The sequence below is a fragment of the Budorcas taxicolor genome, chromosome 1 (genome assembly GCF_023091745.1).
Source record: "Budorcas taxicolor isolate Tak-1 chromosome 1, Takin1.1, whole genome shotgun sequence".
Taxonomy (NCBI): domain Eukaryota; kingdom Metazoa; phylum Chordata; class Mammalia; order Artiodactyla; family Bovidae; genus Budorcas; species Budorcas taxicolor.
The window spans coordinates 101,841,092-101,868,165 of NC_068910.1; positions in this window are offsets into that span (position 1 = coordinate 101,841,092).

The window sequence follows — 27,074 nt, forward strand, 5'->3', positions numbered from 1 at the left end:
CTGTCTTTTCTAAAACCAGCTTGAACATCTGGAAGTTCACGATGGGCCATTTAACTTACCCAAAATAATGCTTCTAAAGCTGTTATATATATAGAATATCAGGGTAAATTTCAAATTGAAGTTTCATTTACTTAATATTCTAGTCACACACTTGGTGTTTATGGTTATTATAATGTTTAGAGACAGGAAGGGGACCTCATTTACCTGTAAATCCACTCTGTTTAGAGAGTACATATCAGTGGTAGAAGGAAGAATGGATGAATAATTAATAAGTTACACCATCCAAGTCAGTATCTGTGACCTATATGGCCATAGGTGTTATAGCTGATCACTTTAAAATTCTAGAAAGTAAATGATCTAAATCATGTCAATTGGTCAAATCAATATTTCTTCTTCAAAGGATAGAAGAGGTCATATTCTATTCCATCATATTAGGAAATGAAAATAATTAGCCTTACGATGCTTTCTTGAAGATGAATATAGAAAACCTATTATGAAACACATTATTTTTACACTTAGTGTACTGTTACGTGCACTTACCATGCTGTCTACTGTCTCCATAAACTAACGATACACTAGAAGTCTATGGGACTTGATCAGATCTTTATATTATTTTATAGATATATTTTCAATTTATACAACTATTATCAAAACTATTTTCATCAGTTCTTGCTTTTTTACATTTTAATAATATTTAAACAATTTTTCCCACATCAAAATTTATATAGCATATTTTTAGTACTTATGCATCTGAAATACTCCAAAATCTGTTAACAAATTAAATCATTTAACTGAAATATTCCCAAATTTTCACCCATAATAGTTTATAGACAGATGATATGATAAAACAGTTAATTAGCATTTTCTAGGGTTTTTATTAAAAGAAAAATCTCAACATCAAGATGCCTTGGTCATCCTGCATGTAATACTGTGATTTTAACCCAGCCAGGCCAAAACTAGTGGTAGTCAAAGAAAGCGCTATCCTTCTCTAACTGGGGAAATTCATCTGAAAAGAGTCTTTAGGTATAAAGTTAAATACTGTCTTTGGACTGAACAGATATCCACTATGTCCACCCCCATGAAACAAACCAGACTCTTGTTGATCACCTTCCTATCTCTAGTTTCTTTTAGTCCATTTCCAGTCAGACTGAAGATGAATTTCACAGATAAAAATATGATGCGTTACTGTAGTTTAGAAATGGTGGTTTTGGTTTCCCAGGCTCTCACCCTGAGCCAGTGACATGGGTAGATTTATACTAATTCCAGAATTGGCTGGAAAACTTCAGCTAAGCATGGGAAGGAGAGCGAGATGTGAGTCACAACCACAAAATGCTTTATTTCATGTGAAACTGGTGTAAGTGAGAACTTTAAATGGTATTGACAGGAGTGTGAATTTTCTTTTTTGAGAGTTCCACCTGCCTAAAAGTGGAAGCTTCCCCTGCTGCTGCCCATTCTGTCCTCATTTGAAGAATAAACAAAAGCCTCCTCTCCAAAAGTCTGTCAATCCAGCACTGCTATGAGCCACTGAATTCATTTAAAGGGAAAAAAAAAACGTGCTAAATGAATACATTGTCAAACTAAAAATGATTTTAATTTTTTAAAGGGAAACTTGGCATACCAATTATTCTGAATAATCATCTCAGTAATGAGTAGTTTTGCATTACCAACAACTATGGTAGAGATAAATCCAATATCATATATACTATTTTAATCAGTAGTTTCTGTTAATATCCAAAATACAAATAGCAATAAATGGCTACAGAATCTGAACATAAATACCTTAGAGGGTGGGAGCAAAAATGCTCTTGATAAACGCTATCAGAATAAATTTGAATTCTTTTAAAGATTGCTTATTTTTAATTTCTAGCATTAGAAATAAATTATATAAAAATGAAAATTCTGATGTTTTAAACCAAGTAATTGTTTTATTATTTCTTGACAGATTCCCACTAATCATTAAAGTATCAATTTAATACTTTTGAGTGTTAGTTTTTCTTTATCTTTCTATTTTGGCCTAGATAAAAAAATTTTAAAACTTATTGTGATTTTTAGAGGTAAAGAATAAAGATTTTCTGTGCCCTTGCTCAACTTAGAGATTATTATAAGTCATTTATTTATATTTATGCCATGGAAATGTACACAATGTCTTCATGGTTTTTCTCTTTCCAATAACCAAGTTAGGAACGTTTTTTCAAGTGCTCCTTTCAAGTGCTGCTCTTCCATTTCAGTGCATCTACTGGTACACAAGACCTGATCAAAGATGGGATCTAGTTAATACTCCTGATTCATTGTGTGCACATCAGCTTCCTCTTTGGTACCCTGATCATGAGCAGTACACAATAGGAGGCATTCGGGGACTTATTGTGCATAATTATTAAGGTGTGACAAAAGGATGAAGGAATTGCAGAGGCAATCTGTTCTTCAATCTGGGCTGTCTGAGGACCCTTTCAGAGCATCAGAGTGTTAATTTCCTGAACATCTCATGATAAGCAAAACAAGCCTTTTCTGACAAGAAGTTTGCCATAAAAACATGCTGTTGCTGCATGATTTATTCTCTAATGTACTAAAAACCCCAGTGAAAGAAGAGGGTAAGTTCTCTTAGTTAAAGAAACTCTCAAGCTTTTATAAACAATTGATCTTCTGCCAAGGGGTAGAATAGAGACAATTGGCTATATTTTGAAAGTTAATGAATCTCTCAACTTATATTAATTTTTAATTCACATAAGCAGTGATGAAAGAAAAGATAATTTTTATGATGATTCATAGTAATTTGAAAGTCCATTCTTCTTCAAATAGAATAGTTTGTAAAAGTTATAAAAGTAGCATCTACTAGTTAACAGACAGTATTTACTTGTGAATATTTACTTTTTCATATTTACTTGTGAATCAGTTTCAGATAATTTTCTGGTGGCTCAGAAAGTAAAGAATCTGCCTACAATGCAGGAGACCAGGGTTCTCAATCCCTGGTCAGCAAGTTCCCCTGGAGAAGGCAATGGCAACCTACACGAGCATTCTTGCCTAGAGAATTCCATGGACAGGGGAGCCTGGTGGGCTACAGTCCATGGAGTCCCAGGAGTCAGACATGACTGAGTGACTAACACACACACACACACACACACACATACACAAATTGTGAAAATTAGTAAACACATTAAAATTTCAAATTCATATGCCATATCATATTATATATATATATATTTTACTTAAAAGCTAAAACCAGATCTGTTTTAATACAATGAGCTTGAAAAACAAACCTCAGGTACTTTTGTTTTACTGTTTTTTAACAGATCATCTTTTCAAACCAAAACCCTATACAGGGAAATTAAATGAACTGACAATTTGTCTTTTTGATCTTAACCTTAATCTGAGAAAAAGAAGTATTATAATGAATGACACAAAATACTCACTTTCCCCTGAGTTTTAAATACAATACCAGATTATGTCATGCAAGTTTGGTCTGAAAAGTAACTGATCAACTCAAAATCTTTGTTTGCCTCCTGTAATGTTCCAAACCTAGTTACAGATTAGTCTGTCTTATCTCTATGCCTCAGGAGTTTTGAAGTCATCCAGAGAGAGCATTTTGAAAGAAAAGAAAAAAAAAAATCAAGAGCAGAGGGAGTTTGGAATATACAATCATCCCCTGGTATCCGAAGGGAACTGCTTCCAGAACTCTGCTGCTGCTAAGTCCCTTCAGTCGTGTCCGATTCTGTGCAACCCCATAGACGTAGCCCACCAGGCTCCCCCGCCCCTGGGATTCTCCAGGCAAGAACACTGGAGTGGGTTGCCGTTTCCTTCTCCAAGGCAGGAAAGTGAAAACTGAAAGTGAAGTCGTTCGGTCGTGTCCGACTCTTTGCGACCCCATGGACGGCAGCCCACCAGGCTCCTCCGTCCACGGGATTTTCCGGCAGAGTACTGGAGTGGGGTGCCACTGCCTTCTCCGACTCTAGTGCATAGCAAACTAGAGATGCTCAGATTCCTTCCTGCTCCTCCCAATTGGCCCTCTGTATCTATGGGCTCTGCCTCCCTAAATACAGAGGCTCCACTGTATTTCTTCCGAATTCTTTTTTAAGTTTGACACTATTGGTACGCTCAGCAGCTTAGGCAATTCAGCTCCATTTGAGTGGTTTTCAGATATCTCTTATGATGGCTTAAAAAACAACCTCAAGCTTTTTTTTTTTTTTTTCTCTCTCTCTCTCTATTCAAAGGGTAGGCCTCCAGGTAGATCAAATCAGAAGTACCCATCTCAAACTGTGTACCTATTCCTTGTGGAGAGAAACAGTAATTTATTCCAGTTAGTGTGATACCTAGGGTAGATGGCAGGAATCTTCAACTGGGATGTGGAACAAATGGGAAAACTTTTGCGTAACTCACAGTTACAGAGATAGCATCTACCAATTAATAAATATTATTCACTTGTTCATTGGTTCCAGATAACTCTGAAAATTAGTAAATGTATTAAAATACCAGAAGATAAGCATTTCTCAAATTTAGTTTGTTAAAAATACAATCCATCAGTTCTCTGTGCCAGAGAGTTTGACATGGGTCTAGGTTGATGTCCAGAAATCTATCTGCATATTTAACATGTATCTATGGTACTTTTGAGAATCACATTCTGAAAAACTCCACAGTATAAGTATCACCAAGACACACAAACAAGTCAACCAATTACTGAAAATTATAACTAGTTTGAAGCTATGATATAGTGTCCGTATACATTTCATTCAATTCCTCCTCTGATGGAGGGACTGTAAAATTCACAGAATCAGCTACATGTCTCCATTAAATGTCTTGAAGGGTTGCACCTCTGCCTGTAGATATTTTTGGCCATGTCATGTGACTTGCAGGATTTTACTTCCCTGATTAAGGGTTGAACCCAAACCGGAGCAGTGAAAGCCATGAATCCTAACCACTGAACATCCAGGGAATTTCCTTTGTTCCTCTGCTTTTGATTTTTTGCTTTAAATATCTTACGTGTGGCTGTTTTCTCTATTCTTTCAAAATATTTTTCCACGCCTACCTGTATGTTTGTCAGAGATAATTGTTATCCTGATTCCCTACGCTTTGTTGTTGTTCAGTTTCTAAGTCGTGTCAAACTCTTTGCAACCCCAAGGCCTGCAGCACGCCAGGCTTCCCTGTCCATCACCAACTCCCGGAGCTTGCTCAAACTCATATCCATTCAGTCAGTGATGCCATCCAGCCATCTCATCCTCTATAGTCCCCTTCTCCTCCTGACTTCAATCTTTCCAAGCATCAGGGTCTTTTCCAATGAGTCAGCTCTTTATAGCAGATGGCAAAAGTATTGGAGCTTCACCTTCAGCATCAGTCCTTCATGTACTGTAACTAAAAAACGAAACTATATTTTCCTCAGCCTCTCATCCTACTCCCCTCATCCAGTATTTAAGGTGAGAGTAGAGTTGCTTATGCAGGAAAACTCTAATTCAGAAATGTGATCTAGCCTAAGATTGTAAAAAAAAGGATAATTGAAACATTTGGCCGAATTTTTGCACAACTGTCAGTGGATCAACTAACCATCCTGCACTGAACCTGCTTCTTAGGTAGATCAACCAAGGTAAATATCCAGAAAGCCAGTGTATACACAAAAGACAGCAAACTGTTTTGCAAATGTGACAGTGAGGAACTTGAGATAAAAGAAAGAAGAGAAGAAAAAAGTATGAAAAAGAAAAGAGAGGCCTGAGAATGGATTCATTTCCAATGACAATTGGAACAAATTACCCAAACCTGAGGGCATAAAGCAACAGAAACTGATTCCTCACAATCTTGGAAGCCAGAAGTACAAAGTAAGGGTCACTGTATGTGGAAACAAAGGTGTTTGGCAGAGCTGCACTCCCTCTGGAGGCTCTGGTGGAGAATCCATCCCTTGCCTCTCCCCACTTCTTACAGTAAATAACTTCCAGCATTCCTTGATCTGTGGCTGCATCACTGCAGTTTTCAAGGTCAGCACCTTTACATTTCTTTCTCTCTATCTGCACATCACCTTCTCCTCTGTATGTCTGCCTATAAAATTTTGCTCTGCCTTCCTCTTACAGGGATTCATGCATTTGAATTCACAGTCCACTCAAACAGAATACATCTTTATTTTAAGTGAAGTGAAGTCGCTCAGTCGTGTCCAACTCTTTGCGACCCCATGGACTATAGCCCACCAGGCTTCTCCATCCATGGGATTTTCCAGGCAATAGTACTGGAGTGGGTTGCCATTTCCTTCTCCAGGAGATCTTCCCGACCCAGGGATTGAATCCCAGTCTCCCTCATTGTAGGCAGACACTTTACCACCTCTCAGGATCACCACCTCTGCTCCTGCCTTCAATCTTTCCCAGCATCAGGGTCTTTTCAAATGAGTCACTTCTTTGCATCAGGTGGCCAAAGTATTGGAGTTTCAGCTTCAGCACCAGTCCTTCCAATGAATATCCAGGACTGATTTTCTTTAGGATAGACTGGTGGGATCTCCTTGCAGTCCATGGGACTCTCAAGAGTTTGCCCCAACACCACAGTTCAAAAGCATCAATTCTTTGGCGCTCAACTTTATGATCAAACTCTCACATTCATACATAACTACTGGAAAAACCATAGCTTTGATTAGACAGACCTGCGTTGGCAAAGTAATGTCTCTGCTTTTTAATATGCTGCCTAGATTGGTCATAGCTTTTCTTCCAAGGAGCAAGTGTCTTTTAATGTCATGGCTACAGTCACCATCTACAGTGATTTTGGAGCCCCCCCAAAATAAGGTCTCTCACTGTTTCCATTGTTTCCTTATCTATCTGCCATGAAGTGATAGGAATAGAGGCCATGATCTTAGTCTTCTCAATGTTGAGTTTTTTTAAATATAAATTTATTTATTTTAATTGGTTAATTACTTTACAATATTGTATTGGTTTTGTCATACATCAACATGAATGTTGAGTTTTAAGCCAAATTTTTCACTGTCCTCTTTCATTTTCAACAAAAGGCTCTTTAGTTCTTTGCATTCTGCAATAAGGGTGGTGTCATCTGCATATCTGAGGTTATTAATACTTCTCCTGACCAGGAGGATAAGAGAGAGGAATGAGAAGGAGAGAGACAAATCCTGCCAGTAACCAGTTCCTTAGGTGTTCTCCACCGTCTGGAACACACTGAGATTCACAGAAATCAAAATATGCATAGAAACTAATGAAAATGAAAACACAACAACCCAAAACCTGTGGGACACTATGAAAGCAGTGCTAAGAGGAAAGTTCATAGCAATACAGGCATACCTCAAGAAACAAGAAAAAAGTCAAATAAATAACCTAACTCTACAACTAAAGCAACTAGAAAAGGAAGAATTGGAGAACCCCAGAGTTAGTAGAAGGAAAGAAATCTTAAAAATTAGGGCAGAAATAAATGCAAAAGAAACAAAAGAGACCATAGCAAAAATCAACAAAGCCAAAAGCTGGTTCTTTGAAAGGATAAATAAAATTGACAAACCATTAGCCAGACTCATCAAGAAGCAAAGAGAGAAAAATCAAATCAATAAAATTAGAAATGAAAATGGAGAGATCACAACAGACAACACAGAAATACAAAGGATCATAAGAGACTACTATCAGCAGTTGTATGCCAATAAAATGGACAACGTGGAAGAAATGGACAAATTCTTAGAAAAGTACAATTTTCCAAAACTGAACCAGGAAGAAATAGAAAATCTTAACAGACCCATCACAAGCACGGAAATTGAAACTGTAATCAGAAATCTTCCAGGAAACAAAAGCCCAGGTCCAGACGGCTTCACAGCTGAATTCTACCAAAAATTTCGAGAAGAGCTAACACCTATCCTACTCAAACTCTTCCAGAAAATTGCAGAGGAAGGTAAACTTCCAAACTCATTCTATGAGGCCACCATCACTCTAATACCAAAACCTGACAAAGTTGTCACAAAAAAAGAAAACTACAGGCCAATATCACTGATGAACATAGATGCAAAAATCCTCAACAAAATTCTAGCAATCAGAATCCAACAACACATTAAAAAGATCATACACCATGACCAAGTGGGCTTTATCCCAGGGATGCAAGGATTCTTCAATATCCGCAAATCAATCAATGTAATTCACCACATTAACAAATTGAAAAATAAAAACCATATGATTATCTCAATAGATGCAGAGAAGGCCTTTGACAAAATTCAACATCCATTTATGATAAAAACTCTCCAGAAAGCAGGAATAGAAGGAACATACCTCAACATAATAAAAGCTATATATGACAAACCCACAGCAAACATTATCCTCAATGGTGAAAAATTGAAAGCATTTCCCCTAAAGTCAGGAACAAGACAAGGGTGTCCACTTTCACCGCTACTATTCAACATAGTTCTGGAAGTTTTGGCCACAGCAATCAGAGCAGAAAAAGAAATAAAAGGAATCCAAATTGGAAAAGAAGAAGTAAAACTCTCACTGTTTGCAGATGACATGATCCTCTACATGGAAAACCCGAAAGACTCCACCAGAAAATTACTAGAGCTCATCAATGAATATAGTAAAGTTGCAGGATATAAAATCAACACACAGAAATCCCTTGCATTCCTATACACCAATAATGAGAAAGTAGAAAAAGCAATTAAGGAAACAATTCCATTCACCATTGCAACGAAAAGAATAAAATACTTAGGAATATATCTACCCAAAGAAACTAAAGACCTATATATAGAAAACTATAAAACACTGATGAAAGAAATCAAAGAGGACACTAATAGATGGAGAAATATACCATGCTCATGGATCGGAAGAATCAATATAGTGAAAATGAGTATACTACCCAAAGCAATTTACAAATTCAATGCAATCCCTATCAAGCTACCAGCCATATTTTTCACAGAACTAGAACAAACAATTTCAAGATTCGTATGGAAATACAAAAAACCTCGAATTGCCAAAGCAATCTTGAGAAAGAAGAATGGAACTGGAGGAATCACCTTGCCTGACTTCAGGCTCTACTACAAAGCCACAGTCATCAAAACAGTATGGTACTGGCACAAAGACAGACATATAGATCAATGGAACAAAATAGAAAGCCCAGAGATAAATCCACACACATATGGACACCTTATCTTTGACAAAGGAGGCAAGAATATACAATGGAGTAAAGACAATCTCTTTAACAAGTGGTGCTGGGAAAACTGGTCAACCACTTGTAAAAGAATGAAACTAGATCACTTTCTAACACCACACACAAAAATAAATTCAAAATGGATTAAAGATCTAAATGTAAGACCAGAAACTATAAAACTCCTAGAGGAGAACATAGGCAAAACACTCTCAGACATAAATCACAGCAGGATCCTCTATGATCCACCTCCCAGAATTCTGGAAATAAAAGCAAAAATAAACAAATGGGATCTAATTAAAATTAAAAGCTTCTGCACAACAAAGGAAAATATCAGCAAGGTGAAAAGACAGCCTTCTGAATGGGAGAAAATAATAGCAAATGAAGCAACTGACAAACAACTAATCTCAAAAATATACAAGCAACTTATGCAGCTCAATTCCAGAAAAATAAACGACCCAATCAAAAAATGGGCCAAAGAACTAAATAGACATTTCTCCAAAGAAGACATACGGATGGCTAACAAACACATGAAAAGATGCTCAACATCACTCATTATTAGAGAAATGCAAATCAAAACCACAATGAGGTACCACTTCACACCAGTCAGAATGGCTGCGATCCAAAAATCTGCAAGCAATAAATGCTGGAGAGGGTGTGGAGAAAAGGGAACCCTCCTACACTGTTGGTGGGAATGCAAACTAGTACAGCCACTATGGAGAACAGTGTGGAGATTCCTTAAAAAATTGCAAATAGAACTCCCTTATGACCCAGCAATCCCACTGCTGGGCATATACACCGAGGAAACCAGAATTGAAAGAGACACATGTACCCCAATGTTCATCGCAGCACTGATTATAATAGCCAGGACATGGAAACAACCTAGATGTCCCTCAGCAGATGAATGGATAAGAAAGCTGTGGTACATATACACAATGGAGTATTACTCAGCCGTTAAAAAGAATTCATTTGAATCAGTTCTGATGAGATGGACGAAACTGGAGCCGATTATACAGAGTGAAGTAAGCCAGAAAGAAAAACACCAATACAGTATACTAACACATATATATGGAATTTAGAAAGATGGCAATGACGACCCTGTATGCAAGACAGGAAAAAAGACGCAGCTGTCTATAACAGACTTTTGGACTCAGAGGGAGAGGGAGAGGGTGGGATGATATGGGAGAATGGCATTCTATCATGTATACTATCATGTAAGAATTGAATCGCTAGTCTATGTCTGACGCAGGATACAGCATGCTTGGGGCTGGTGCATGGGGATGACCCACAGAGATGTTATGGGGAGGGAGGTGGGAGGGGGGTTCATGTTTGGGAACACATGTAAGAATTAAAGATTTTAAAATTAGAAAAATAAAATAAAATAAAATAAAAAAAAAATAAAATAAAATACTTCTCCTGGCAATCTTGATTCCAGCCTGTGGTTCATCCAGCCCAACACTTCACATGATGTACTCTGCATATAAGTTAAATAAGCAAGGTGACAGTATACAACATTGACCTACTCCTTTTCCTATTTGGAACCAGCCTATTTTTCCATGTCCAGTTCTAACTGTTGCTTCTTGACCTGAATACAGATTTCTCAGGAGGCAGGTCAGATGGTCTGGTATTCCCATCTCTTTCAGAATTTCTCACAGTTTGTTGTGATTCACACAGTCAAAGGCTTTGGCATAGTCAGTAAAGCAGAATAGATGTTTTGCTGGAACTCTCTTGCTTTTTCGATGATCCAACGGATGTTGGCAATTTGATCTTTGGTTCCTCTGCCTTTTCTAAATCCAGTTTGGACATCTGGAAGTTCATGATTCACATATTGCTGAAGCCTGGCTTGGGGAATTTTGAGCACTACTTGTCAAGCGTGTGAGATGAGTGCAATTGTGCAATAGTTTGAGCATTCTTTGGCATTGCCTTTCTTTGAGATTGGAAGGAAAATTGACTTTTTCCAATCCTGTGGCCACTGCTGCATTTTCCAAGTTTTCTGGCATATGGAGTGCAGCACTTTCAAAGCATCATCTTTCAGGATTTGAAATGGCTCAACTGCAATTGGTCCACTAGCTTTGTTCATAGTGATGCTTCCTAAGGCCCATTTGACTTCACATTCCAGGATGTCTGGCTGTAGGTCAGTGATCACACCATCATAGTTATCTGGGTCATGAAGATCTTTCTGTACAGTTCTTCCATGTACTCTTGCCACCTCTTCTTAATATCTTCTCTTCTGTTAGGTCCATTCCATTTCTGTTGTTTATTGTGCCCATCTTTGCATGAACTGTTCCCTTGGTATCTCTAATTTTCTTGAAGACAGGTCTAGTCTAATCCTTTGATTCATAGATTTCACTCACTAAATCTTTATCTTCAAATTTATGATAAGAAAGATTTTTAATCTCCATCAGGAAACATTTTGATCTGGGAGGAAAGGAGAAAGTCTCTGCCAGATTGACTGCGGAATTATATAGATGCCATGTGTACAAGTAATTGTTTGCCCTACAGTAACCTATCTTGTCTCAAAGGTAGGCCTTCTCCAATTGGTGGCAAGAGTCACATCGGTTTATGAGGAGGTGGAAATAAAGAGATTAGCAGTCCATAGGCCTGAAGTCACTAGGGTAAGAGAAGTCGCTAACGCTGCAGTCTCATATAAAAGTGGGTTACACAGTCTTCATTATGGCTTATGTTTCCTTACATTTTCAGCTTTGTGCACCTGTGTGCATAGTCGCTCAGTTGTGTCTGACTCTTTGTGACTCCTTGGTCGGTAGCCTGCCAGGCTCCTCTATCCATGAAATTCTCCTAGCAAGTGGGATGTCTTTACCACCTGAGCCACCAGGTAAGCCCTTTCAGCTTTGCAGACACCCCTAAATGTCAAAACGATGAGAGTTAGTTTAGAATGACTTCTCAGACCACCTCTGCAGGACATCCTAGCAGGCTACATTCAAGTGGGTTTACTTCCAGGATAAGGTTGAACAGGTATGAATGAGGATTCTCCTCAAGAGTCAAGGGCAGGTGCAGAGCAGGAAGTGTTTTCCCTTTGCTTTCACATAAACAGGGGAAGGGACCTCTAAGACCATCCTTCAGAACACTTTATTTATTTCCTGTAGAGCTGGAGAAGTTAGTGTATAAGTCTTACTAGGAAAAGCTTAAGATCAGAGAACTATGCCTGGAATTGACTTCTCGTGACTGTAAAAGAATAAGGACTGCATGGGCTGAGCTATGAAGTTAATTTCTGCTTTCACGGTCATACTTGCCCTACTTTAAATTATAAATATTCCAGTGCTCTGCTAGACCAATACATTTTTTTTTTCATTCAACAAATGCTTGTTGAATGTGTATAGCATGCAAGAGACTGTGTTGAAAGACTTAAGAGACAAGAGAGTGTTTAGACCTTTTATTCAGGACAGTTACTTGTAAATTAATAATATGAAAAGAAGGTTCTAAAAAAATATCCAACAAGACATTTATTGAATGTACCCCATGACAATACAGCGTGTGAGATGCAAACATGAATCTGATGCAATCTCACCCAGAAAGAGAGGAGCTTATTGCTTAAGGAGTAGTCCTTGGTGGCTCACATGGAAAAGAACCTGCTTGCAATGCAGGAGACCTGGGCTTGATCCTTGAGTCAGGAAGATCCCCTAGAGAAGGGAATGGCCATCCACTTCAGCTTTCCGGCCTGGAGAATCCCATGAACAGAGGAGCCTGGCAGTACTGGAGCCCAACAGCACTGATTAACTAACACTTTCACTTTCACTTATGATAAAATATCACATGCAGTAAAATGTGACAAATGAAAAGCTATGAAGGGTCAGCTGCAGTGTGAGACAGCACCATGGAGAAGAGGTAAAATTTCTGGAGTGGGTTACAAGTGAGGTGTTGCTAACAGCTTTTCAGTAATCTCATTGAAGTCTGCTTAAGTTTTGAATAAGACACACTACAAAAAAAAATATATTGAGACCTTTATATATCAAATTCTATGTCAGAGGGAAAGAATCTAAAGATGAATATAGCCTATTCTTCAGTCTCAGAAATGTTAAAACTCAATGAAAGCAATACAAATTTATAGAAATTAGTTTAACGAAATTATGTGTGTAGGTTTCCAAAACTGAAATCCATACAAAATGCCAAACCCTGTTGAGGAAAGTCAGGAAATGGTGAAAGAGAAAATCAATAATGATTTTAAAAGAACAGATTCTGTTAGTACAAGTGTCTCTTACCCCAAACTGAGTGAGTGAAAGTCACTAAGTCTAGTCCAACTCTTTGCGACCCCATGGACCATGGAATTCTCCAGGCCAGAATACTGGAGTGGGTAGCCGTTCCCTTCTCCAGGGGATCTTCCTGATGCAGGGTTTGAACCCAGGTCTCACACATTGCAGGCTAATTCTTTACCAGCTGAGCTACAAGGGAAGCCCAAGAATACTGGAATGGGTAGCCTATCCCTTCTCCAGAGGATCTTCCTGACCCAGGAATCGAATTGGGGTCTCCTACATTTCAAGAGAATTCTTTACCAGTTGAGCTCTCAGGGAAGCACTACCCCAAACTAAATGGAATGAAATCCTAAAGTGGGTCTCAGGAAACCAAGGATACAGATTCAGTGTGAAGGGTTGCTTCTCACCCTGCCTGTCCTTGGTGGTCAGACAATGCATGCCTCCTGCATCACCAGCGCTGGAGTGGCACGATCCTAGGCACCATGTGGAAGAGACCTCTAGCATACACTTGGCTGACATGGTGCTAGTTCTCTAGAGTCATTTTCCTGGACACAGGACCTAATTCTTTTCTGCATCCGATGATCTCAACAACTAATCCTGTAGCTATTTCTCTTACTGTATTTCTCCTTAACTTCAAGTTCTGTTTAGATGTTTGAAACTCTTCTTCTGAAAAATAATCCTAATCACTCTCAATAAACTGGGTTTTTTTTTGTTGTTGTTATTTACAAAAGGCTACTCTGACTTAGGGCAGAGTACTTAAAAATAGTGCTCAGACTATATTAAATTTTTTAATACTCACAACCCGAACATCATCTTTATAGGCATACTACCTTGGCCAAAAGAGTAATATCTTGACACACTTCACGAATGCCACTGCTCACAAATATCTATAAAAATAGGATTTTTGCTCAACAAAGATTAAAAAGATTTACAAGAAGGAAAACGAAAAGCAAAGTTAATTTTTCCTAAAGTATAATTGAATTAGTCAAATGTAAATGCTCTAGAAATATAAATTCTGAATAAACAAATTTTCCGTGAAATTAGGCTAAATATATTATGGATTAGCAACTTAACCCTGAGAAAATAAACCACTGGAGATTGTTTTATCCTTGAAAAGCTAAATGCAGAACCAATTAGAACATTGCTGCTTTGACTGAGATGGAAATTTGTAAATGCTTGGAAACTTAAATTTTATATAATGCACACAGAAAAGAATTGCAAAGAGGCAGTATTTTTTCTTTTTATAAGGTTTCACCAACCATATGAGAGACCGTGTAATAGCTGCAAGGAAACTTTGCTCTAAGGAGTTTTAGTTAGAAGTTTGAAGTTTGGATACGCTATGTAAAAAGAGATACTTTGAGAAAAGTTTTTTTTTTTAATATGAAGCTCTTTGGTAATAGGAATACAGTTGACACAATGTCATACATTATAATGCAGAAAGTTGCTCCTTTACAGATTTACTATGCCAAAAGAAATGAAATGCATTTTGTTGTGGTCACTCCACAGAGGCGAGATAGATCCCTCAAACTCACAATCTGGTTTGGATATCAAGATTGATGATGCCACAAACTCTCCAAAAGAGTATGAAAAGGCTTACTACTCATATAATGAGGTTTTTCTGGGGGAAATAGAATGGGCTCCTAAAGTTCAAGGATAGCTCGAAACAACAGTGAACAGAGATTGTCTTTAGCATTTGTGTGGTAGACCGGAGGGATGAGGTAGTGTGACTGTGGCTTGTGTGGTTTGGGATTCCCACTAGTACCAAGGAAGGATGCACTGGGCTTCCATATCGACTGGACCAGATGCAGAGCAGAAGGGGAAAGGAAGTCATGGGCTTGATATCCGCCAGAAGTCAAACACTGAACATTGAATTTCACCCTTTATTACATCTGATATCCGACTGATGGCCAATACAATATTTCAGTTAACTGAGTTTCAGTTCAGTTCATTTCAGTTGCTCAGTCATGCTTTGCAATACCGTGGACTGCAGCACACCAGGCTTCCCTGTCGATCACCAACTACCAGAGTTTACTAAACTCATGTCCGTTGAGTCAGTGATGCCATCCATCATTCATCCATCTCATCCTCTGTCATCCCCTTTTCCTCCTGTCCTCAATCTTTCTCAGCATCAGGGTCTTTTCCAATGAGTCAGCTCTTCATATCAGGTGGCCCAAGTATTGGAGTTTCAGCTTCAACATGAGTCTTTCCAATGAACACCCAGGACTGATCTCCTTTAGGATGGACTGGTTGGATCTCCTTGCTGTCCAAGGGGCTCTCAAGAGTCTTCTTTAACACCACAGTTCAAAACCATCAATTATTCAGCACTCAACTTTCTTTATGGTACAACTCTCACATCCATACATGACTACTGGAAAAACCATAGCCTTGACTAGACAGACCTTTGTTGGCAAAGTAATGTCTCTGCTTTTGAATATGCTCTCTAGGTTGGTAATAACTTTCCTTCCATGGAGTAAGCGTCTTTTAATTTCATGGCTGCAGTCACCATCTGCAGTGATTTTGGAGCCCCCCAAAATAAAGTCAGCCATTATTTCCACTGTTTCACCATCTATTTGCCATGAAGTGATGGGATCAAATGTCATGATCTTAGTTTTCTGAATGTGGAGCTTTAAGCCAAATTTTTCACTCTCCTCTTTCACTTTCATCTAGAGGCTTTTTAATTCTTCTTTACTTTCTGCCATAAAGGTAATGTCATCTGCATATCTGAGGTTATTGATATTTCTTCTGGCAATCTTGATTCCAGCTTGTGCTTCCTCCAGCCCAGTGTTTCTCATGATGCACTCTGCATATAAGTTAAATAAGCAGAGTGACAATATATAGCCTTGACATACTCCTTTCCCTATTTGGAACCAGTCTGTTGTTCCATGTCCAGTTCTAACTGTTGCTTCCTAACCTGCATACAGATTTCTCAAGAGGCAGGTCAGGTGGTCTGGTATTCCCATCTCTTTCAGAATTTTCCACAGTTTATTGTGATCCACACAATCAAAGGCTTTGGCATAGTCAATAAAGCAGAAATAGATGTTTTTCTGGAACTCTCTTGCTTTTTCAATGATCCAGCGGATGTTGGCAATTTGATCTCTGGTTCCTTTGCCTTTTCTAAAACCTGCTTGAACATCTGGAACTTCATGGTTCACGTATTGTTGAAGCCTGGCTTGGAGAATTTGGGGCATTACTTTGCTAGCGTGTGAGATGAGTACAATTGTGTGGTAGTTTGAGCATTCTTTGGCATTGCCTTTCTCTGGGATTGGAATGAAAACTGACCTTTCCCAGTCCTGTGGCCACTGCTGAGTTTTCCAAATTTGCTGGCTTATGGACTGTAGCACTTTCACAGTATCATCTTTTAGGATTTGAAATAGCTCACCTGCAATTCCATCACCTCCACTAGCTTTGTTCATAGTGATGCTTCCTAAGGCCCACTTGACTTCACATTCCAGGATGTCTGGCTCTAGGTGAGTGATCACACCATTGTGATTATGTGGGTCATGATGATCTTTTTTGTACAGTTCTTCTGTGTTATCTTCTGTGTATTTTGTATAGTTCTTCTTTGTATGCTAACTGAATTTGAACTTGTTGAAATAAGCCATCCCCATAATCCACATGGCCTATAGCCTGAAGCTGGTAAGGGAGATAAATGCTGTTTTCAATATATTATTCAGGAGTTCAGTATCGTGTGGCTTTGGAAGTGAAATGAGTGCTTTGGTCACTATCAGTAATAGGCTTTAGAACTCTGGAAAGGGTAAGGAGTTTTTTGTGTTGGTGTTTTTTTGTTTGTTTGTTTGTTTTTTTGGTGCCTTGTATTATGGCTTCGGTATAGGCAGAAATGTGTGTGATTTTGATTTAATTTTTTGTGTATCTATGAAGCAAAAGATCACCAGACCTCCTTGCACAAAAAAAGGAATCTTTGCATAAACAATTTTTGTCCTTGCCACTAACAGAAAAAATGGCCAAACCACTGGCAATGACCAAGAGTCTGCAAAAATGAGCAGATGGGACCAGTTGTTGGCCAGCGTAGCCAATGCTGACAGTATGCCTAACGTGCAGCCAATTATGCAGACTTTTGCATCCTATCTTTGATCAAGGACATCTTGCTAAAGGGATACAGAACAGCAGCTTTCAGTCACCTCCATCATGTGTGATGGTAGTTCTGTTGTTCATAAAGTATATGAACTTGCTTTGCTGTTCGCAGAGGACAGAGGAGTTTTCCTGTAGAATCGTAACACCTCTCAAGATGCTGAGGATGGAAGAGGCAGTCTTCCTGTAGATGAGATACAGCACCTGCCTTTGACTCTATCCTCTAGAAGGAAGTCTCTGTGGTTGCGTTGAACTTGTGGAGTGATTTTTTTGTCTTCCCAAGACAAAAGGGAAGCTAAAAATCGAGGGTCTTTGACTTAGGCCTGTGAGAACTTCTGTCTCTAGGGGAGGCCAGTATGCAACCAGCAGTGGTCACTTGCAAGGCATGTACTGTGGTATCAAGGAGGGAAATGTCTTATCAGAAGTCAATAGGCAACTCATAGCTATATTCACCAGCCCAGATCCTCCAGAAGGCATAAGAGAAGGTTGACAAAGTGCCTGCAGTGAAGGAGTCTCTGAAAAGTGAAAGTGTTAGTTGCTCAGTCATGTCCAGCTCCTTGTGACTCCGTGGACTGTCGCCCATCAGGCTCCTCTATACATGGAATTCTTCAGGCAAGAATACTAGAGTGGGTTGCCATTTCCTTCTCCAGGGGATCTTCCCAACCCAGGGATCGAACCCAGGTCTCCTGCATTGGAGGCAGACTCTTTACTGTCTGAGCCATCAAGGAAGACCCAGAGGAGTCTCCAGCAGATACTAAAGAGAATCCCCACTATCTCGTAATGTGGACAGATTTTTTTGAACATTTTATTATAGAACACCTTATTTAAGGTGGGCAGATTTTTCAAGGAAGAATGTAAAAGGCTTAAACAAAATTTGAAACTGATAAATGCATTGCCTCCAGAACCTAAAAATACATAAAAGTTGTTTGGCTTGTTTTTAATTTATGAGCACTAAGAGGGTCAATAATTGTTTCTTAAGCATCAGAATGGCTTCGGTTTACCTAATAATTTTCAGAAATTTAACTGGGAGGCTTTGTACTATTTGCAGGGCCATAGTTTTGTGAGTTCTGTTGTATTTGTATGTCCAATCCGAGTGTGTCAATGTATCTTCTTGGAAGGGAAAGAGATGCCTTCATTATAATGTCTAATGTGTGTTTCTGGAGAGAGTTGTACATGGTTAAGAATTTGCCTGATGTTGCCTTATGACTCCTACAGCTAGATAAAGGTGCATTGGTCTCTTCAGAGGAGAAAGCAAACTGCAGCTTAGAGGTTATTGAAACAGGAACTGACCAGAATACATTAGCCAAATCTATAACCAATAACTAATTTTTTACCAGATGGTAACTGGATGGGTTCAGGATTTTTAATAACATTGGATACGAGGCCTTAGTGTATAGGATCAGGGCATTGAGGCTGGGGCACTGCAACACAGTGTCTGCTCAGTCGCTCAGTTGTGTCCGGCTCTTTGTGACCCCATGGACTTAGCCCGCCAGGCTCCTCTGTCCACGGGATTTTCCAGGCAAAAATACTGGAGCAGATCCCATTTCCTCCTCCAGGGTATCTTCCTGACCCAGGGATTGAACCTGAATCTCTTATGTCTCCTACACTGGCAGGCGGGTTCTTGACCACTAGTGCTACTGACCCATTAGGTGCCATTTATTCTTTCCAAGTTTAAGAAAAGTGTAAATTGTGCTGTTAAATAGAGAAACAGTGGGAATCATTGTCCCTTCTTTAAATAGGTCTTTCATAATGTGTAATAATCTTTGAAGGTCCTGTTTTAAAGGAGGAGAAGAATCACGGAGTTCTGTTTTATCAAGTTATTTATTAATGTAAAAATTTAATTAATTTAGTCATTACTTATTGAGTAAAAGCCTCAAGCCCCAGCATGGGCTGTTTTAGGGCAACAGGTACTATGAATGCGGGAAATTTTGGCAAGCCAGCAGTCTAGTGGTTAATGTGAGGCCTATCTTTTTGTCCTCTGTTTTAGGTCAGAAACTCCTCTAAAGGTTATAGGAAACATCATATTTAAATGCAGTGGGATCCCAGGTTGAACTGTAATTTGGGCTCCAGTATTGATTATGGTCATGAATGTTTGCCAATTGGTGCATTTCAGTAGATGTTAAAGTTAATTCAAGACATAAATTGTGTATAGAACAAAAGCCAATCAGCACTCTTTTTTTTTGTTTGTTTTTTACAGTATAACTTTTTTATTAGCAAATTTTGGATTTTGTATTGGGTCACATTGTTGATGTCTATTTTATATTTTATTTCTTTCTCCATATTTAAGAGTTTTTTTCTTTTGTCTTTATTTTGTTTGATCATTAATGGTTGTAGTTTAGGAAGGGGATTTTCCTCTCTACTCACATTTGTAAATTTCTACTTTCTCCAAAAATCTCAAATCAGGACCTTCAAAGTTAGGGACCTCTCCCATGCCAATGGGCACTTTATAGGATTTAAGGGCCTTGGACTTCAATCAGGTTTGAATTAATCCCTTGGCTGTGACACGGGAATGTCATGGGTATTTTCTCTATAGCCTTGAGGATCGGGATCTTGGTTAGAGAATCAAGCAGCAGCAGCATAGGCAATTTTCAGCATCTTAGTGACTCATTTACTTTCAGCGGTTCTATCTCAGCATGTCACATAGTAAACACTTTTCCTCCATATGTGCAACCACCCAATGGACTCATATATTGCACAGAGTCTCAATCTTTCTGCTTTTAAATGGCCAGACCACTCAAGATTGCTTTTCACTTGCTCTTGGTACATTCCCTGTTCAAACAACCCAAGCTTTACCCACCCCCTGCTCACATAAACATGCTTGTCCCCTGCCCCAGCTAGTGACTACTCTAATTCTTAGGTCAGAAGGTCCATCTGACTCCATGAGACTCCATCTGACTCCATCTCCATGAGACCACTGTCCTCATGATGGTTGTTAACCTGAGGGACTGTAAGGCTTGTGTCCCAGCTATTGGTTTCCCTGGCACCCAACCTGACAGTCAGTTCTCCCTATGAATGAGCACTTCCTCTTCCAGAGTAGCAAATATGACTGCCATGCCCTGCCTGCTGTCTGCTATACACAGCGGGGGTGTTGCTCCAGGACACTTTTACTTCAGACACATAAGATTCTCTATCCGGTAAACCACTGATGTCTCTGTCACTGTTTTCAGGCTCTTTTCAGCCTGGAGACTGGCTAAATACAAGGCTTGCAGCCCTGCAGGATGCAGCTTAACACATACCAACTTGCCCATATGTGGGGCTGAGGAAGGAAGAATGGCGGAGCTTGACAGTTATCCACAGTCAAATGTCAAAAAATGGAGTCTGATATTTTGTTGTACATTTCGTGTGTATGTGTGCATGTGTGTTTATTATATTAGAAGAAAACATTTGATTTGGAATTCTACTACATTTTCACCTGTACCCACCAGGAAATAGTGATTAGTAGGAAGTCAAGGATGGTATAGAAATAGCATGGACTTTAGAGTCAGGCAGAAACTTTAGAGTCAGACACATCCCTAATCTGCTATTATTTATTCTGTTCCCTTGGGAAAGTGTGCTTACACATTTCAATTTCCTTTACTATGTAAAATGGAAACCTCATAGAACTATTTCATGGAAGAGGCCAATATATGACTTCATGTGAACTCTGTAGCATGTCCCTTGACATACAGTAGGTATTATTCATGCTAGTTTTACCCCTTTGCCTTTAGTCACTCAATATTTTATGTTTATTTCTGAATGGAAATCCTGGCAATAGTAAAGCTTTACTGGACATCCAATTCCCAATTATTCATAAGTGAATTGTTCTTCTTGAGGAAAAAGTGATGCCCCAGGAGTTTCGCAGTTCCCATTTCAGCTGGCCAGCATTCTTCCTTCTAAAATAAGGTCTGAGTCATACCAGCTACGGAGAAGGCAATGGCACCCCACTCCAGTACTCTTGCCTGGAAAGTCCCATAGATGGAGGAGCCTGCTGGGCTGCAGTCCATGGGGTCGCGAAGAGTCGGACAGGACTGAGCAAGTTCACTTTCACTTTTTACTTCCATGCATTGGAGAAGGAAATGGCAACCCACTCCAGTGTTCTTGCCTGGAGAATCCCAGGGATGGCGGAGCCTGGTGGGCTGACGTCTGCGGAGTCGCACAGAGTTGGACACGACTGAAGTGACTTAGTATCAGCAGCATACCAGCTAATTTAGTTACAGATTAAATTAGCTTATGCAAGGTTGTTTTCTCCATTATCTGCCTTTATACCATAACAAGTATATGTGAACATTTCTATTTAATCCTTGTGAATCAGTTATCTTTTTTACCTATGCGTTTCAAGTTGTTTACCACATATACCTTCTTCACTCTGTTCTTTCTTTTAACAACACCTATTGAACCCATTGTCGTGGGTCATAGTGACACAGTAGGTTTCATGACAGGATATTATGTAACAGTAAGATGGAAGTAAGAAAAGTTAACATAAATCAAAATGCATATATGTAGTGAAGCAGAATATGCTGTTTGTCAGTAGGTAGACCATGTACTTCTATGCATTGTTCTTTAAACTGATGGCCTCAAAGGCTAAAACCCCATGACTGTGAGCTCCACTAATGGGAGGTTTCTTTGTTCCATAAGGGTCATTTCTAGCACTGTAGTCAATATTTTGCTGCCCCAACCACATCCCTTTAACCTTACTATTTCAGTGGACACAAGTTGATTCCAACTCCAGTATCTGCATTTTTCTGTGCCTGATGTCTTTCCCCAAATCTAGAAACCACTCTGCCCACATGCCAGGCATCCTGGAAATGTCAAGTATTTAATAACCCACAAGAGCAGCTCCCAACCAGTGACTGATGGGAACTAGTATATAAATAAGTCTATTATCCTGTTTCTGAGAGGAGGTAATTCTGAAGTATATGCTTTTCATTGACTTTCATAGTTTTCCCAGTGGGACTGAGCTCCCATACCTGCAGTGACATTATATAACAACGCTTTGTTGATCTCTTTGTCTCATTTCTGTACTTACCTAACAGCATTTTCTGCCAACCACTGAAAACTACTTGCACTCGTATTCTTGATTTAGGGTCTGCAGGTAGGTAAAGCCAAATTGAGATAATTTTGGTTTATTTTGTTGAGGAATTAGGAAATAAGGTGCAATACATAGTTACTTGTATCTGTCCAAGTCTGAAAATTCCTGGATTTTACCTACATGTAAATTGATAAATTAGCCTGTTTCTGTCTCATGGTTACTGACAGAAGACATGAAATTCCTAGGTCAGAGGCAAAGACCTTCATTACTCACAGCCCAGCAGGCAACATCAGCTTCATGTTCATGTCAGTTTTTCTTGCTCTTCCTTTCCCCATGGCCTTAGGAGCGTCATGCAGATGGACCTGTATGAATGCTGGATACACAATAGGTGTGTCATGACTGAGGAATACTAAACTTGAGGACTTCACTGTTTATATCACCACTGGCAAACAAGCCTGCTTATAGTCTTCATCCCTCACTGAAAATGCAAGCCTGAGAAATGGCCCAAGTGAGGAAAGGCCATAGTCTTACATTCTTGGTATACCCAGCAAGAACCCAGAAGACACTCAGGGCCCATGGCAGATCGCCTCTCCCAACTGTATTGTGGTTTATACTTTTCTGTCCACTCACCAGTAAACTGAAGTGAGCTGTGAGTCATCATGTTCATTTTTAAAACAGAATGTGTCTTTGTGTTCTTCTCTGGCTCATCTTGGAATACCAAGAGCTAGATACTATCACACTTTCCCTAACTTGAATGCACTTGTGGTTAACTAGACAGAGTGCAGTATAGTAAGCTCAAGAAATGAAGTATGAAGAAAGAATAATAGAATCCTCTAAGGACCTGAAATTCAATTTAGGGAAGTTTTTCAGTTTTCACAAACAGCTGAATCATTGGAAAAGACCCTGACTGTGGGAAAGATTGAGGGCAAAAGGAGAAGAGGGTGACATAGGGTGAGACGGCAGGATGGCATCACTGAGGCAATGGACATGAGCTTGGAGACAGTGAGGGACAGAGAGGCCTGTTGTGCTGCAGTCCATGGGCTTGCAAAGAGTCAGACACAACTTGGCAAATAAACAATAACTCAGTTTTCACAGAAAAGTGCCATTTGAGCTGGCATGATAAATGTGAGCTTTACAAGGAAAGAGAAGATGGATCACAAATAGAAGGGAAACCATAGATGAAAGGCTTTGAGATGTGGAAGCCTCATGGTGTATCCAGTACTGCTCAGCAGGGCATTATGAAGCATAAGGGAAGGAAAAAATTCATTCAAGTGAGATTGGCAAAAATCTGGTGATCAGATTATAAGGAGTCATGAAGTCATTTATGTGTATTTAGCAAATATTAACTGAATATGTATATATGCTACTCCAATAATCTAAGCTGCTCTCCCAGGGTCTCCATTCGCTATTCTTCCCTCTCTACTCGCCTACTCAAACATCTAATCGAAATAGCAGGGCTGCAGCTTCAGACCAGGTAAACCAAAATTAGCAGCCCCTTCTCCTCTGCTATCCAGAGGATTCTATTACAGATGTGAGGTAAAGGCATCTGTTGAGATACCCACACCTATCATTACAGTCAAACAAGAATATACTACTTTAAAACCTTTTTCTTCTTTTTCAATAGTGGCGTTTAGTAAACATGAGAATCTATGGGAACGGCATTTACAAAAGCTAATCTATCAGGCTCTGAATTTAAACTCTTAAATGTTTACTCCCACAGACTTCTTAGCTATATGACCTTAGACTAGCTACATGACATTTAAGGGCTCAGTTTCCATCTCCACAAAATAGGAATAATGATGCAACGTTCCTCATGGAAAGTGTTCTCATGATTGAATGAGGTAATTCATTCAAATCCCTGTTGCAGAGTATCACCCAATACAAATACCTATCATCTTTAGGTTTATTTTAATATTATCACAGATGGTTGGAAGGTGGCAGTATTTGATAAAACTATACACATAAAATCAATCCATTGGGCTTATGTGGCTACTATTAAAAAATTTTTAAAGGGTTTTCCAAATGAGAGATAGTCATAATATTTACAAGTTGTAATATCTTATCAAAACTGAAATCTGCTCACTACATCAAAATCTGACTGTGGTTTTCTAAAGAGTGTCAACAAATTTTCAGAGGAGTTTTGAGATATGGATCTGTGTGTTTTTTTTTAAATCCCCCACATTTATAAGTAAGAAAGTATATTATCTTTATATAAATTATTTCCACATGCCAGGATGGATTGAAAGAGTTAATATACTTGTAGAACACTATTAAGAGGCTGACAAAACTTTAAATTGGAGGAAAAATAGTTACAGAATTTATAGCTAAGAAATATAAAATATAGAACTCATGGTTAAATACCTGATGTTATTCCAGTATACTCTGTTATAATTGGAAATGAAAAAAGGGTAAGTATGTATAACCCTGTACCACAGGCGCCTGTAACACTTCTCTTGGCCAAACCCCAACCCAGAAGCCACAAAATATGCCCTATTGGATAAGTCTGGGGCTTCCCTACTTGCATGCACTCTGACACAGGTCACAAACAATGCTTGTGCCAACAATTACATAAGTTGCTCTGTAGCTATAGTAATCTTGCTCCTTCCTCTCTGGGGCCCACTCAGTCATTGCTCATTTATCTTGGTTCATGCTGGCCTGTTCATTTTATCCAGCTCCTTTTAAGCCATGGTACCCAGGCTCTCCACCACATAGTGGCCTTGAAACTGCACATTGCAACAGATTTCCTTTTAGCATCCCCCTCTGATGTGACTGCCTCCTGCAAATTTATTTCTGAACCCTTGTCCTATATCTACCTTTATCTTTGCATTTGGCATAAATGTGACATGACTCCTGGGAATGACCCTCTAATCTAACCCCTCTCTTTACAGATGATGAAATGTTCTCACTGAAGGCCCTCTTAGATTAGAATGTTTCATGTGGGACTTTACAGAAATATTTATTAATCACTTCAAATGCTAGGCTAATTTCAGGAAAGTTTCCACATGTGGCTGTTTTTCCTCTCTGTGTTAAATTGGTTCCTAATAGTTTTATTCAGAGAATAAAATTTCTATATTGTCCTTTGAGGGAAAATATCTTTCTATTGATAGAAGAAGGGAGAGTATATTGTCTGAAGTAGATGGACAAGATTTTTTAAATAGCTTTAAATTCTTTATAAAAGGCATTAATTCAAATAATATGCCATTTTATGAATTCATTATGGAATGTATGTCCTCTTTACTTGAGTCCCTTGAAATTTACCACACTTTTATTTATATAGAACTTTATATTGTTTAAAATCCTTTATCCTATATTCTACTAATAACAATGAAAAATAGACTCAGGGTTATATGACTTTATTCTATAAATAAATAAACCATGGATCATTTCTAGCTATGTGGATTAGACTATTGAATAAAAAATAAATAACTTATAAAAATACTAGTGTCATTGTTGAATAATTATATACTTGAGATCCCCAAATTCGATGATTTTTATCTCCGCCAAAGGCCAAGTATTTTAAAATACACATAGTGAAAATATCCAAGGTATTGTCTCATAATACGCCATTCTCAGGGTGTGCCAAAAGCAAGACTTTAAGCATTTTAGGAACCAAATCCCTTTGATGGAGTCCATTTTACAATGACTTATTTTCTGCCTTGTATAATATTGTTACAAAGTTCCAGTACCTATATTTGTCTTTTGAGTTAGTTTGAATAGATTATGGAGACAAACTCAATTTTAGTTTTAACTATTTTGTTCTCTAAATAATTATATTAATAAAACATGGGGTGAATAATTGATTTTTTTGAACAGCTATCATAGCATTTCAAACACGATGGGACAATAATATCATCTAACATTCACCCCTATTATACAGAGTGCAGTAAGCCAGAAAGTATACTAACAATATAGTATACTAACACATATATATGGAATTTAGAAGGATAGTAACAATAAGCCTGTATGCGAGACAGCAAAAGAGACACAGATGTATAGAACAGTCTTTTGGACTCTATGGGAGAGGGTGAGGGTGGGATGATTTGGGAGAATGGCATTGAAACATGTATATTATCATATGTAAAATGAATCTCCAGTCCAGGTTTGATGCATGATACAGGGTGCTCAGGGCTGGTGCACCGGGATGACCCAGAGGGATGGGATGGGGAGGGAGGTGGGAGGGGGGTTCAGGATGTGGAACACATGTACACCTATGGAGGATTCAAGTCAAGGTATGGCAAAACCACTACAATATGTAAAGTAAAAAATAATAATAATAATTAATTTAAAAAATACCCGCCCCCCAAAAAAAAGAAAACCTGAAAAGAAAAAAAAAAGGAGGGGGCTAATATTGTGTCTCAGTTTTTCCTCAAACCGATTTCTTGGTGTTCATTTGGAAACCTTGGCTTAAGATCATTTGGGGAAAACCAAACATTAATCCATTAACTACTTCAGTGGCACACATCCATTTTAGACCATGAAGACTTTTCCATCTAAATGTACTAGTCTGACATAGTCAGACACACTTTAATCCTCCCTTCTTTATCTAGAACATGGCAACTTCCTCTTACACTTGGAAAGAGCGTCAGTCAAAATACTCCATCAACACTCTCTTTGTCCCTCTTAGTACTATTTCTTTCATGTTATTTCAAGGATTTCTGTAAAAGCGTCTTTCCCTCTTTAAAATGTCAGAT